Below are 15,471 nucleotides of genomic sequence, written 5' to 3'. Positions count from 1 at the left end.
AGCATAATACCGAGTTGGACTAGGGTTTCAACGTACCCATATAGTCCAGAACTACGAGCCACGTAGGTGTAAGTCCCCTCTGTGGGCAACATCAATTTAGTGATCACGCTAGCATGCCTCTATACCTCTGGCAGGGTATATTGGGTCCTCTTGATGGGGCGTATACATTGGACTCCACATTTAACTCATGTGGTTTTATGTCAGTTATTAGTAGCTCCCACAGTTCAGTCAGACTCTATTGCATTGACCACATTTACAGTTCATTCAGTATTCAGTCAGCATGTTATAAATTGGTCATTGCATTCAGTTAGCTTAGTATTCAGTATCTATATCATGTTAAGATTATTTCATTGCTTTATTGCTTTGTTCAATTATATGTTCTTTCAGTTTTACTCTATCCTGCCGGCTCAGTACCTTTCAAGTACTGACGCATACGTGCGCTACATCTTCTCGTGATGTAGGTTCAGGTTCTTAGTATCCAGATCACGCTTAGATCGGTTCTCGATCTTCAGTTCAGCAGCATCAGTGGTGAGTCCTCATTCTTCGAGGACTAGTGACATGTTTATCTTTATTGCTTTTAGTCTTTAGTTTCAGTTTTGCTAGATCTAGTTGGGGCATGTCCCAACATTTCTAGTCAGTTTAGAGGCTTATTTCAGACATAATTAGATTCAGCTTAGTATTTTGAGTTTGATATTTCTTTTGTATTAAACTCTCAGATTTGATATATTCAGTTATAATATATGGGTATTCCCCATCTTTTCAGATTTATTTATGAATTAGGTTCCGCATCAGTTTATTATCTTTAGTATGCTTATGATCATGCCAGCAGGGTTAGCTTGGGATCACTTATTGTCCTAGGTATCCTCGAGACGCGGACACGGGACCAGAAATCTGAAATCTTTATTTTCGGATACGGGGTGTTACATTGGCATACAACTCTCTATCCTTCAAGGTCTGAAGAACTATTCTGAGATGAATAGCATGGTCTTCTTCATTCCTTGAATAAATTAGTATGTCATCAATGAAGACGATAACATATCTAAACAAGGTTTGAAGACTGTGTTCATAAGATCCATGAACGATGTTGGTGCATTGGTCAAACCAAAGGACATGCCTAAGAACTCATAATGACCATATCTAGTCTTGAATGTTGTCTTTGGAATGTCGCATTCCCTAACTTTCAATTGATGGTAGCCTGATCTGAGATCAATTTTCAAAAGACAGGTGGCACCCTGAAGTTGATCAAATAAATCATCTATCCTTGGAAGAGGATACTTATTCTTGATGGTAACCTTATTTAATTAAGGGTAATCTATACACATCCTAAGGGAACTATCTTTCTTTCTCACAAACAAGACTAGAGCGCCCCAAGGTGAGACAGTTGGTCGAATGAATCTCTTGTCTAACAAATCTTTCAACTGCTCTTTCAACTGTGCTGGTGCCATTCTATATGGTGGATTAGAGATAGGACGAGTATCTGGAATGATGTCTGTACCGAAGTCTATTTCTCCTTCAGAAGGGACTCCGGGTAGATTATCATGGAAGACTTTTGGAAACTCTTTTACTATAGGGACTGGCTGAATGAGAGGTATCTCAACACTAGAGTCATTAACTTGGACTAAGTGATAGATATAGCCCTTTGAAACTAACTTTCTCTCCTTAAGATACGGAATGAAACGACCATTAGGCACTGCTGAACTACTACTCCACTCTATGACTGGCTCATTAAGAATCTGAAACTTGACAACTCGAGTTCTGCAATCTATGGAGGCATAACAGGCATGAAGCCAGTCCATACCTAGAATGACATCAAAATCTACCATGTCTAGCTTAACTAGATCAGCCATGGTATCTTTGTGATTGATGGAAATGACACAATCACGATAGACTCGTTCAGCTAGAATAGACTCCCCAATAGGTGTAGAAACACAGAAAGGTTCATACAGTTTCTCAGGAAAATCTCAAACTTATTTGCAACACAAGGAGTTACAAAAGACAAATTTGCTCCTGGGTCTAGCAAAGCATAAACATCAAAAGTAAAGACTTTGATCATACCAGTGACAACATCAGGAGAGTTCTCTTGCTCATGGTGACTGGTGATTGCATAGAGGTGGTTTGCTCCTCTGCCTGTACCAGAAGTAGCTCCTTTAGGTACCGCCCTATTTGGTGGCGCAACTGATGAAGATTGGGCTCTATTGTCTGGATTTCCACTACCTTGCTTGTTCTTAGGGCAATCCTTCATGAAGTGACCTTCTTGACCACACTTAAAACAACCTGTCTAGCCATCACGACATTTACCTAGGTGGGTTTTACTACACATAGCACATGAAAGAGTCAAACTACCTCCTTGTGCCACACTACCTCAGGACTGTGCTGGTCTAGCCCTGAAGTCCTGCGAATTCTGGCCATTATAGTCACCTAAGTTTCTGGGTGCAGGTGCACTAGCAGATGATGGTGCTGGCCCCTTTTGCTTTTGAAACGACGAATGATTCACACAGCTCTTCTGCTGCCCAAACTCATTCCAGTCTTAGCTTTCTTGCTTCTATACTCTTCCCTGTCCCTCAACCTCTCCTCTTCAACCTTCTGCACATAAACCATTTGCCTTGAGATGTCCATGTCGCCTATCAGCATCGCAACCCTGCCCTCTTTGCTCGATAAACGACCCAAACCAGCAACAAACAAGCTCATTCTGCTCCCCATGTCCTTAACCATCTCAGGAGCATAGTGGGACAACTGGGTAAACTTCAACCCATACTCATGCACACTCAAGGAATCCTGTTTCAGTGTAAGAAATTCTCATACCTTAGCCTCCTTCAATTCTCGGGGAAAGAAACGCCCTAAGAAGGCTTCTTCGAAACAAGCCCAACTAGCAGGTGGTGCATCCTCAGATCTACCCCCCTTCCACTGATCGAACCAGGTTCTAGCAACATTCTTCAATTGATATGCAACTAGCTCAATCCTTCCATCATCGGCAACATGCATCACCTCAAAAACCTTTTTCAGGTCCTCAACAAAAAAATTTGGATCCTCAATAGTGATCGAACCAGTGAAACTTGGAGGATTCATTCTAAAGAATTCGCGAATCCTCAAAGTGTCAACCTCATCTTGCCTTGGTCCTCTTAGCTGCCCAACCTGGTTAGTCACAGCTTGGCTCAGCATCCGGATAGCCTCACAGAATTCGGCATTAGTGACCTCGCCTTAGTTACACGTTTGGTGCATTAGGTAACCCTTACTCTTGTGGTTTAACATTTCTCCTAGCTGGACGACCTTGTGCTGCTCTTCGTGGAGGCATCGTTATCTAAAACACGCACAAGCACGAATTAAAGGGAAACTTTTAGAGATATACTCTAACGCACGAAATGGATATGAAGGAGGTGAAGAATTTCCTAAATGTTGTAGCCTCCCAATTATAGATGTGGCATGCTTCACACCGATAAATAGGACTCTACACACATGACTTCATAGTTTCCCTAGGACTCTTGAACTCTATGCTCTGATACCAAGTTTGTCACCCCCAAGCCTATACCCTGGGCGAGACTGGCACTCGAAGACCATTGCTGGCCCCAAGCGAACCCTTGGCCTGGCTTACTTAACTCAGCAAAAGACTTAACTCAACAAAATAAACTCATGTAACAGTTTAAATGATAACATCTTAGCCGAATTGGAAACATCTGTCTCAAAACAAAGTATCTGTAAATACATAGATAAGAGACTCATAACTACTGTCTGACTGTCTATGAAGCCTCTATAATACTGAGATGGATATTGGGATAGACCCCACAACATCCTAATAATGAAAAAACTAAAAGCGAATAAAAGAGTCCTCCGGAATGCAAAGAGGCTCACCACTGACTCTGGAGTGATCGACTAGATCGACGACGCGCTGGATGCTGATCATGGTTACCTAGGTCTGCATCATAATAAGATGCAGGCCAACTGGCATCAGTATATTGAATGTACGAGTATGCGAGTTGGAATGCTAAACAACAACTTAAGCTTGAAAGGAGTAAGAAGGAACACTTACCTTGGCACTGTACAACTCATGAATAACTGAACTCAATATAAAGCAATAGGACACATGCAATATATATATATATATATATATATATATATATATATATAAAGCTTGTAACACAGTGTAATCAACTTAGTTTGTTAAAGATAAAACAATAACAAACTCAAGTTTACTTATATATAAAGTAATATAACTTTTGTGGGAGATTCTTTAACCGACAACCACCACTATGAGCCCTAGTGATGGTACAACGTTTTACCTCACGTTGCACAAGTACAATCCTATACCTTGCCGTGATATAGGACCTTACTTAACTTAGTGCATCCACTATCTTAACTTACGTGATTATCTAAAAAGTATGACCCGTTAAATCCCATGTTGGCTACATGGTTCTTATGGAGAGTTGAGTTAATATGAACTCACGTTCCCAATTCGGTGCTCAATACTACTCCCAAAAATATACTTTAGCTCATACTTGTTTTAAACACCTCTTTCTTTAGTTTGAGATAACTGCTCAAAGTTCATCCCAAAGGCTCTCTTGGAATCGATGTTCCCTTTACTAAAAACTAGCCCAAAGGCTCTTTTGGAAATCATAGTTCCTTTCTTGCTCAAATGTGAAAACATTTATAAACTTCTTTGGGAATACTTAGTTCCCTAATAACTTTTGAGAAATGAACTCAACTCTTTACTCTTTACTTTACTTGAAACTTGAACCTCAAAACGAAGTTTAAACGTTTAATAAAGACTCTTGCAAACTTTAAGAAATTTTGCGTTGCTTGCTTCTTAACCTCTAGACTTGACTCTTAACTTATTTGACTTTGATCTTAACTTTCCTTGAATTGGATTATGGATTCAAGGTTCATGATCTCATGTTTATGGATGATTTCATGATGTTTAGATGTACCTTAGAGTGTTGGAAACAACTAGAAAACATAGGTACATCGCTTAGGAACAAGTACGAAAAGATGGGGAACGAATGGTGAGAACTGGCATCCCTGGCGCTTTGAGAGGCGCAGGGCGCCAGCCCTCAAACTTCAGAGAAGTTTGACTGGTGCTTTGGCTGGCGCGACATGCCAGAGGACAAACTTCAGAGAAGTTTTTGTGGCGCTCTGGCAGGCGTGACGCCCAGCCCTTTTTGCCCAGCAACTTCCAACTTTTCTCTTATGTATTTCATCTCTAAACTCCCCTCACTTCCATAATTCTTTCCCCAAACACTTAGGATCAATTGTACCCTCAATATACAACCAATATAACTCGAAACAAACCTGGATACATGAATCAACTCACCCCCAATCATCAACAACTCAACAAACAAGAATTCTACAATTTGTTCTTCAAGAACCTCACTTCTTCAACATGTACACAACTGAAAACCAATGGATTGAAACAAGTTGGTGTGTGGGTGAAATAACCCAACACGAAAAGATCTCACATACCTTAATAGGGATCACCCCGACGAATTCCACTCGCAAGCTTGGATGATCTTGACGAATTCTTGCCTCTTTCTCCCGTTCTTTCTTCCTTTCTCTCTTCTCCAAGCCCTAAGAGTTCTTTAGTTTTTCAAAACTGATTTAGGTTCTGTTTTTACCCCAATAAACCCCTAAAAACGAATTAGGACTTTCCTCAATCCAACAACCCAACTTCCGAAAGGCATATCTCACTCATACAATGTCGAAATCGTACATTCTCGGCGGAGTTGGAAATATCTCTCGAAGGGATTTCAAACCATATCAGGATCTGCTCCTAACTTCTCATGTGCAAGGAGCTATGGCCGTTTGAAAATGGCCAAAACTCACTTTCTTAACTTAGACAAAATTTCAAGATTTCCTTATTCTTTCCAAAAATCAATATTTTCATATTTTAAACTCTTTATAGTCATTTCTAGGTGCGAGATGTTATAGTGGTAGAGATCATAAATATTGTAAGAGGCGGCGTTCAGAGGAATCTAGTCGTTTACCAACATGTATCCATTCCTAAATCATAAACCATTACCCAAATTAACCCACAAGTCCTAGTGAACTAAGTGTGTCTACATTAGTCGAGAACTACATTATAGGCAAGCCTATGGTACTCCATGTGTGCATGTGAACATCTTTCTAAGAGTAACATTCAATTCCAATCTTAAATCTCGAAAGGTTTGGTTTCTGTTATATGAGTAGTGAATGCTCATTTCATGAGTTGGCATATAAAATTGAGCAGGAATGATTGTCTATGTTGATTAGTGGTCATGAAATAAGATATAGTATTGTATGATAAATATGCTGGCTTGGAAGTTATCGTGACATATATTGTGGCTTCTATGGTTTAACATTAGTATCAGTCAAGTCATTACTTATTCATAGAATAAAGTTTGTGTTTGTATGGTGGTAAAGTTGTGAATTGCTTGAGGACAAGAAACTATTTATGTTTTGCGGTTTTTGATAAGTCGGTGATCTACCTATTTATTTAGTCCTTAAGCTTACACTTTTCGTCTTTGAAAATTTTTGAAAAAAGAGTGCATTTACGATGTTTTATCCCAAAAGAAGAAGTCATCATGATTTTTAGAGGAACGGGTCAAAACTAGTTGAAAATGTGTCAAAGCAAAAGTGGGAGTGTTCGAAATAGAAAGTTGCTAGAATTGTTACCGATGCAGATGTTGTGATGAAGACGAAAGTCGACATGTGATTCCGCATCACAAAGTTCATTGATCACAGCACGAAGGTAGAATAGGTGCAGGTGAAGCTTCATATGTGGTGCACTGATGTGGTTCTAACTCCAGATGTTATAACACATCCCACTTATCTATCATCACAACTCAGACACGTTGGGCTCCATGATTTGGCAGAGTAGATGTGATCCCACCTTCACATGAGACACCGTGACATGTGCATGAGTCTTAGTTTTTGTTTGATTTCTGTATTTTAAATTTAGAAACAATAAATACCTATTTAAGGATATCATTTTTGAGTTTATGGTTTTGAAGTTTTAAGGCGTTACTCTACAGAAGCTAATTCAGCTTTTGCTACAAAATTGTGAACCATTTCTTGACTGTTGAATTCAATCTTCTGGTGATTGCTTCTCATTACATAAGTTTGTTTTCTTACCTTTTAATTATTCTTCTGCAATATCTATGGGTCACTAACTCTATAGCTAGGGTTGTGGAATCCTAAAAAGGAGTAACAATGATAGAATTGTCTTGTTAGGATCTCTGGACGGTGTTTCTTGGTGTATGATTATTTTTTTCGCTTTATGGAATCCTAAAGGGAAGTAACATTGGATTCTCCTTGAACCGGCTTACACTTCACACTCATATATGTGTTTTCTAAAACGATTTAATCCCTTAGATAAACTATTTGGTCATGTCTACCAAACATAGAAATCATTAAAAATCTTCAAACCTTAAGCTTTATCCATGTTTCCTGAACATTGTCTTTATCGTGAGAATGGGTTGAGTTTTTGAAAATATTGAACCGCCAATCTCAACTTTGTTTGATCTCTTTGAACTTAGCTCTTGGGATCTCCAATCTGCTAAGTAGAGTTACCATTTCTAGGTATGGATTCTTATGGAAGGCCTATATTAGAACTCGCCGTTACTTTAAACTTACTCGGAAAAAGAGGTGAAGACTAGGAAAAAGAACTAAGAACATGGATTTTTGACATGATTTCCAGCTAATTAAGGACTTGAGAACTGATGAAGATAGACTACCCGAGACCTATATCTGGTGATAATTACTTAGTACACACTCAAGTACCGCAAGGACGTAGGGTCACTACTAAAAAAATGCTAAATAACAACGAACGGTGTCGCTCCAAAAAGCAAAGCCATTTTCCACACTTTCAGTCGCATTTTTTTAAAAGTAATTATTTTTAAAATTATTTTACAAAAAGCGACAGACGGCATCTCTTAGTCCGTCACTTTTTTTTCGCGGATTTTTGCGCTATATATAAATATATATATATATATATATATATATATATATATATAATTATTATTTATTTAATATATATAGAGACGCCGTCCGTAGCTTTTTATTAAAAATAATTATTTATAAATTAAACAATAACCACGCTGTCTGTAATTTTTTATTTATTTTATTTAATTAATTAGTTTTTTTTAAAAGCGACGGACGACATCTCTTAGTCCGTTGCTTTTTGGTCAAAATATCTTGTCAAACATTTTTAAAAAGCGACGGACAACGTCTCTTAGTCCGTCGCTTTTTGGTCAAAATTGTGGTCTAATATTTTTTTAAAATCGATGGATAAAGAGAAGTTGTCCGTCGCTTTTTTTAAAGTATATTGAACCAAAAGTGGGTTTTCTCCCCATTTTCCCATTTCTCATTCTCTCTCTTCTCTCTTCTCTCCCTTCTCTCTAAAACCAAAGCGTTGCATCGCCGCCGCCCCACGCCACTCCACTTCGCCATCGCCCTTCTCTCCCTTAGCACTAGTCCCGTCGCCGCCTTGCCCCGCCGGGCGCCGCCACCCATCGTCCCCACTGCCTCTTTTTCTTAGCTTGTTAAGGTTGGGGTTTAATTTTAATTTTTTTCTTTCAACTCTAGTAATATTTGATTTGTTATAAATTAGTATATTGTTTTGGTTTGATGAATTGGGTTATTCAATTGTTAAGTTGTATATTTGATTATTGTTAGTTAGGGAGAGAATTGGAAATTTTTTATTTTAGGGCTTTCTTATAAAAATTTTTTAAAAAAAATGATTGTGAATTGAGTATTAGAAGTTAGAACTGACAATTAATTAGAAGTTAGAAGTTATAAAGTTAGAAGTTAGATTAGTTGCATTTTCCAACTTTGAAATTCTTGAATTTAGTATGTTTGACGGTTGAAGTTAGAAAAACATTGAATGTATATGAAAGTTACATTACTTTGAATTAGGAAAATATTGGATAGTAGATGAAAGTTAAAATTAGATTAGTTGAATTTTCAACTTAGAAATTCTTGAATTTAGTAAGTTTGAAAGTTGAAGTTAGAAATATTAGATTGTACATGAAAGTTGGATTACTTTAAAGTTAGAAAAATATTGGATAGTATATGAAAGTTAAGGTTAGGTTACTTGAATTCTTGAACTTAGAAATTCTTGAATTTGAAGATTATATAGAACTGATTTTAGAAATTAGACATGAACTTGAATTTTTGTAGGATTTTAGAACCTTAGGTTGTGAATATTAGAAATCTTGAATTATTGTAGGATTTTAGAACTTTAAGTTGTGAACTTTAGAGAACTTAAATTATTGTAGGATTTTAGAACTTTAGAAATCTTGAATTATTGTAGGATTTTAGAACATAAAGTTGTGAACTTTAGAAATCTTGAATTATTGTAGGATTTTAGAACTTTAGGTTGTGAACTTTAGAAATCTTAAATTTTTGTAGGATTTTAGAACTTTAGGTTGTGAACGGTAGAAATCTTAAATTATTGAAGGATTTTAGAACTTTAGGTTGTGAACTTTAGAAATCATAATATATCATAAGATTTTAGAACTTTAGGTTGTGAACATTAGAAATCTTAAATTATTGTAGGATTTTAGAACTTTAAGTTGTGAACTTTAAGAGAACTTGATTTTTTGTGGGATTTTAGAACTTTAGGTTGTGAGCGTTAGAAATCTTGAATTATTGTATAATTTTAGAACTTTAAGTTGTGAACTCAAGAGAACTTGATTTTTTTTTGGGTTTTTAGAATTTAAGTTGTGAACTTTAGAGAACTTGAATTTTTATAGGATTTTAGAACTTTATGTTGTGAACTTTAGAAATCTTCAATTATTGTAGTATTTTAGAACTTTAAGTTGTGAACTTTAGAAATCTTGAATTATTGTAGGATTTTAGAACTTTAGGTTGTGAACTTTAGAAATCTTGATTTGTAGAATTTATGAACTAATTATTAGGTTGAACTTTAGAAATCTTGATAAAATGTAATCTTTATGAACTATTTAATTAAGCTTGAACTTAATTAAAACTTTGAACTTAATTTGAAATTTGAATTACTTGAAATCTATTGACCTTGGTATATATTTGAATTTAATTAGGACTTTGAACTTAATTTATAATAACTTGAACTTAATTAAGAATATGAACTTAAAATCTTGTTAAGTTTAATTCGAACTTAATAATTGAACTTAATTTGATCTTTGAAGTAATTAAAATTCCATTGACCTTAATATATTTTAACTAAATTAGAACTTTGAACTTAATTTATTATAACTTAAACATAATTAGGAATAGAATTAATTATTTGAAATCTTAAACTTAATTGGTGTTTATAAATTAGTTAAGTTTGAACTTTGTAGATCTGGAAATGTAGTATTTATGAACTATTTTTTGAATTTTGAAAGACTTTATAAATCTTTAAATTAAGATTTATGTATTTTTGAAGGTTAAATTAAGCTAGTTTATATTTTGTGTAACATGTTACTTATGTGTTTTTGCTTGAATGAGCTGAATTGATTTGATATTGAATTTAATTTAATTTGCAGCTGGCCAGTAGAAACTGTAGTTTTTGCTGTAAAAAAAAGTGCAGAAAAAGCGACGGACAGGGTCCTTTAGTCTGTCGCTTTCTAGGGTTTTATTTTTTGAAAAATCCAGAAAAATGACGGACAGGGTCATTTAGTCCGTCGCTTTTCTATATTTTTCAAAATTTCATTTCCAGAAAAGCGACGGACGGCGTCTCGTTGTCAGTTGCTTTTCTAGATTCNTGTGAACGGTAGAAATCTTAAATTATTGAAGGATTTTAGAACTTTAGGTTGTGAACTTTAGAAATCATAATATATTGTAAGATTTTAGAACTTTAGGTTGTGAACATTAGAAATCTTAAATTATTGAAGGATTTTAGAACTTTAAGTTGTGAACTTTAAAAGAACTTGATTTTTTATGGGATTTTAGAACTTTAGGTTGTGAGCGTTAGAAATCTTGAATTATTGTATAATTTTAGAACTTTAAGTTGTGAACTCTAGAGAACTTGATTTTTTTTTTAGGTTTTTAGAACTTTAAGTTGTGAACTTTAGCGAACTTGAATTTTTATAGGATTTTAGAACTTTATGTTGTGAACTTTAGAAATATTCAATTATTGTAGTATTTTAGAACTTTAAGTTGTGAACTTTAGAAATCTTGAATTATTGTAGGATTTTAGAACTTTAGGTTGTGAACTTTAGAAATTTTGATTTGTAGAATTTATGAACTAATTATTAGGTTGAACTTTAGAAATCTTGATAAAACGTAATCTTTATGAACTATTTAATTAAGCTTGAACTTAATTAAAACTTTGAACTTAATTTGAAATTTGAATTACTTGAAATCTTATTGACCTTGGTATATATTTGAATTTAATTAGAACTATGAACTTAATTTATAATAACTTGAACTTAATTAAGAATATGAACTTAAAATCTTGTTGAGTTTAATTCGAACTTAATAATTGAACTTAATTTGATCTTTGAAGTACTTAAAATTCCATTGACCTTAATATATTTTAACTTAATTAGAACTTTGAACTTAATTTATAATAACTTAAACATAATTAGGAATAGAATTAATTATTTGAAATCTTTTACTTAATTGGTGTTTATAAATTAGTTAAGTTTGAACTTTGTAGATCTTGAAATGTAGTATTTATGAACTATTTTTTGAATTTTGAAAGACTTTATAAATCTTTGAATTAAGATTTATGTATTTTTGAAGGTTTAATTAAGCTAGTTTATTTTTTGTGTAACATGTTAATTATGTGTTTTTGCTTGAATGAGCTGAATTGATTTGATATTGAATTTAATTTGATTTGCAGCTGGCCAGTAAAAACTGTAGTTTTTGCTGTAAAAAAATGTGCAGAAAAAGCGACGGACAGGGTCCTTTAGTCCGTCGCTTTCTAGGGTTTTATTTTTTGAAAAATCCAGAAAAATGACGGACAGTGTCATTTAGTCCGTCACTTTTCTATATTTTTCAAAACTTCATTTCCAGAAAAGCGATTAACGGCGTCTCGTTGTCCGTTCCTTTTCAAGATTCTAAGAAAATTAAAAATTAAGGAAAGCGACGGACTTCGTCTCTTTTTGTAAATTTTATAAAATTAAAATTAAAAATTCGACGGACAGCGTCGCATTAGTCAAAAAAATATTTTTTTAAAAACCAATAAGCGACGCAGTCCGTCGTTTTTTGGCGACGCAATCCGTCGCTTTCCCATCTCTTTTGACAAAAATAGTGATGCAGTCCATAGCCTTTTTCCGTCGCTTTTTGATAGTTTTTTAGTAGTGGGTGACATCCTTTTGATTGATTGTAAGGACTTTAGAGGCATATTAAAATTCATCAGTTTTACACTTAAGACCACTTAACTAGATTTCTATAGAGACAATTAAATCAAAGTTACAACCTAATTAAAAGGTGGAACCACTACAATAAGATAAATTGTTTGTGTAAGCTGGTAATATAATCTTGCTCAATATAATTTATTATCTCTTCATATTCATCATTTATTTCAATAATTAAGATTTAATAGTGTTGTTCAATGCAGTAGTCCTTATTGCTGAAGCATTAGAGTTAAATTTGTATCCTGCAGTGGGTATGATGGAGATTTTGTTCTTTATGTTCTTATGAAAACTATCGTTTCTCTCAACCAGATGATTCTGGTTGCATACCTGAAATTTCACATTATTGGTGAGGGTTCGATTTCATGCCTTGTAATTATATAGCCCTATTCCACAAAAAGAAAAAAAAATTCTACTTAAATTAGTTTAACTTAAGTAATCATTTTAATACAAAATAAACTTAAGTGACTTTAAGTCGGTGGGAAACATTTTATAAGAGATAAGTGTCAAAAACACATCTAAACTATCCCCTTTTTTTTAGTTTCATACATAAACTATTGAGAGTGTGAATTTCATACTTAAACTATCACTTATTAGTTTGAGAAATGCACCCCTCTCTTTTATTACGCTATCTTCATGGTGTGTGTACTGCATTCTCTTTTATTTTAAAAAAAATGTCACTTCATACTCCACATGAACAAAACATTTCACATTAACAAAAAATAAATAAATTATTTGTATTAGTTAAAATTAAAGATTAAAGAATTATTATCTCATAAAATGTAAAATATTTTTCTTATCCACTTGCATCACTTCCTCTAACCGTACCCCGCCCCCCATTTTTTAGTTTTTTTTTTTGTTTAAATTTCCTTTATAGAAGTATTTAATTTTTTTACTTCATCTCTCTCCCGCCCCCCCTCCCCCCTCCCTCCTTCAAATAATAATTTTTTAGATATTATTTTATTTTTAAAAATAATTATATCCCATTCCACCTGATCCTCCGCTTCCAATTTTTTTTCTCGTTTTGTGTTAGATATATAAATATCTTTTTAGGAATGTATTTCTTACTTGCTGCCGCAAGACTTTTTTTAAAATAAATTTTTATTTATGTAATATTCGGTACATCAGTAAAAAAAATTCCAAAAAATATATGTACATATCTAATAGAAAACGAGAAAAATGTAAAAAAAAAAAAAAACAAATAAATAGAAAGCAGAGGGGTAAGTAGGTGGGGTGAATTTTATTTTTTTTAAATAAAAGAATGGGGGATTGTTGGGGGGGGGGGGAGGGGGGGGAGGGCGGTAGGTAGTGGAGTAAGGTAAGAAAATTAATTTAAATTTTCATTATTAAAAAATTATATTTTTTGGGGAAGTAATACTTTAATTTTTAATTTTTAATTAATATTAATAGTTTATTAATTTTTTTTGTCAATGTGGAATATTTTATCCATGTGGAATACCATGTGCCAAGGTTTTTTTTCAAAAAAAGAGAGTATATTACACACACCAGAGAGGTGTGTTTCTCAAACTAATAAGTGATAGTTTAGGTATAAACTCACACTCTTAATAGTTTAGGTATGAAACTAGAAAAAAAAGAATAATTTAGGTGTATTGTTGACACTTAACTAAATAAATTCAATGACCATTTAAGTTATTCACTCTCGATCCCAAACAAATTAGAGTATAATGTCATGAATAACATTTATATTTTTTCTCAAAAACAATAAAAAAACGAGCTGATCAACAAGAGATCCCATGGTGAAAAAATAAATCAATATTTTTGGAAAAGATTCTAGAATGTTTGTTATAAACCTTTTTTTATCGAACATCACAATTATATTTATCTTAAAATAAATAAAATATGGCAGGTGTATATCTTAGTGTGCTTTTCCTTAAGCCACCAACTTATTACTCTAATCCCACATCGGCAAAGGATAAAGTTAGTTTAGGCTTTAATTAAAATAAGCTAGCATGATTGTATGCCGAGCCATTTAACGTGGGCTTGTAACCAAGTGGGGCATAAAAGTGGTTTGGATGTTGATAAATGGGCCCAGTAATGCGGACTTCGTTGGACATCTCTACTCTTGACAGAATTGTGCACGCCACAGCTCTACATGAGCTGGTAGCATCAAAAAACAATTGTTAACTAGGGTTAAGGTTCGAGAGGCCCCAGAAGTTGTGGGAAAAACTTGTGGTCCGAAAGGCACCACCAGCCCACATCTTATAGAGAGGATTCTTCGGTTCTGATTAAGCGTGCCTATTGGGTTCAATTTAACATACAACCACTTTTTCAAATTTGAACATGTATTCACCTTAAAATAAATTTTTGAAACTTGAAATTGTATTCAACTTAAACTAAAACATTCTACGGACAAAAATAAATAATGTGAAAATCTCTTTTCTAGTAATTTTATGAGATATTAGTCGGGCTCATCAAACACGATTAGTGGATCGCGTGTGTTCCTCAGCTCACATTTCATTTGCTTAAGGTGTTTGAAACTCAATTGTTGAACTCATTCGAGTCTGCCTTTCATATTCGATGGATCACCGATTTCCACCTTAATTCGCCTTTCCAACCTTCATTTTGCATCCATGTCCTGTCACCTTCAGTGATGGTCAACTTGTTCGCCCTTCCATCTTGGCGAATCACCATTTCACATACACACCCCTAGTCAATACTTATCAAATCAACACCCTATCGAATGTACACCCCTAGTCTCTCCAATCTTGTGAAAACAACATTTGTGTTACATTTTGCTCTTGAAATTTGAAATCGATAACAAACCCCGTGTTTCTATTTATAATGATCTTGTGATTTAAGAAATTTTTTTTGATAAATCCTACCTCCAGTCCACATGGAATTTAAATCTGACTCATAGTTGGATAATTGTTTTACAAACGACCATAGCCACCTCCTTTATTGGAGAAATGTTTTGAACGTTACCACTACCATGGGAAAAGTGGGGAACCCTTATTAGACTTACAAAGATGCATAACGCAGGGATTACTAACGCATGGATTAGTAATGTAGGGATCGATTTTTATCAAGTGTTTGGTTCATTGCTTCCCACCTAATTTTATGTTGGTTTAAGACTAGAAAAAATGTCTTTCCTATTATACCCTTGGGTTATTAAAGACTCTCTATTTCATTTAACTAGTCAAGTTAAATACTAATATATATATAT

The 15,471-nt window shown here is 34.1% G+C and overlaps 1 pseudogene; it reads right to left on the bottom strand.

Annotated features, from left to right (window-relative positions):
• The window catches only part of LOC125861588 (uncharacterized), a 29,150-nt pseudogene extending 26,741 nt beyond the window's left edge, over positions 1-2,409 (bottom strand).
• Positions 2,410-15,471: the final 13,062 nt, after the last annotated feature.

The sequence above is a fragment of the Solanum stenotomum genome, chromosome 4 (genome assembly GCF_019186545.1).
Source record: "Solanum stenotomum isolate F172 chromosome 4, ASM1918654v1, whole genome shotgun sequence".
NCBI classification, from domain to species: Eukaryota; Viridiplantae; Streptophyta; class Magnoliopsida; order Solanales; family Solanaceae; genus Solanum; species Solanum stenotomum.
This window is presented reverse-complemented; position numbering and strand designations above follow the sequence as displayed.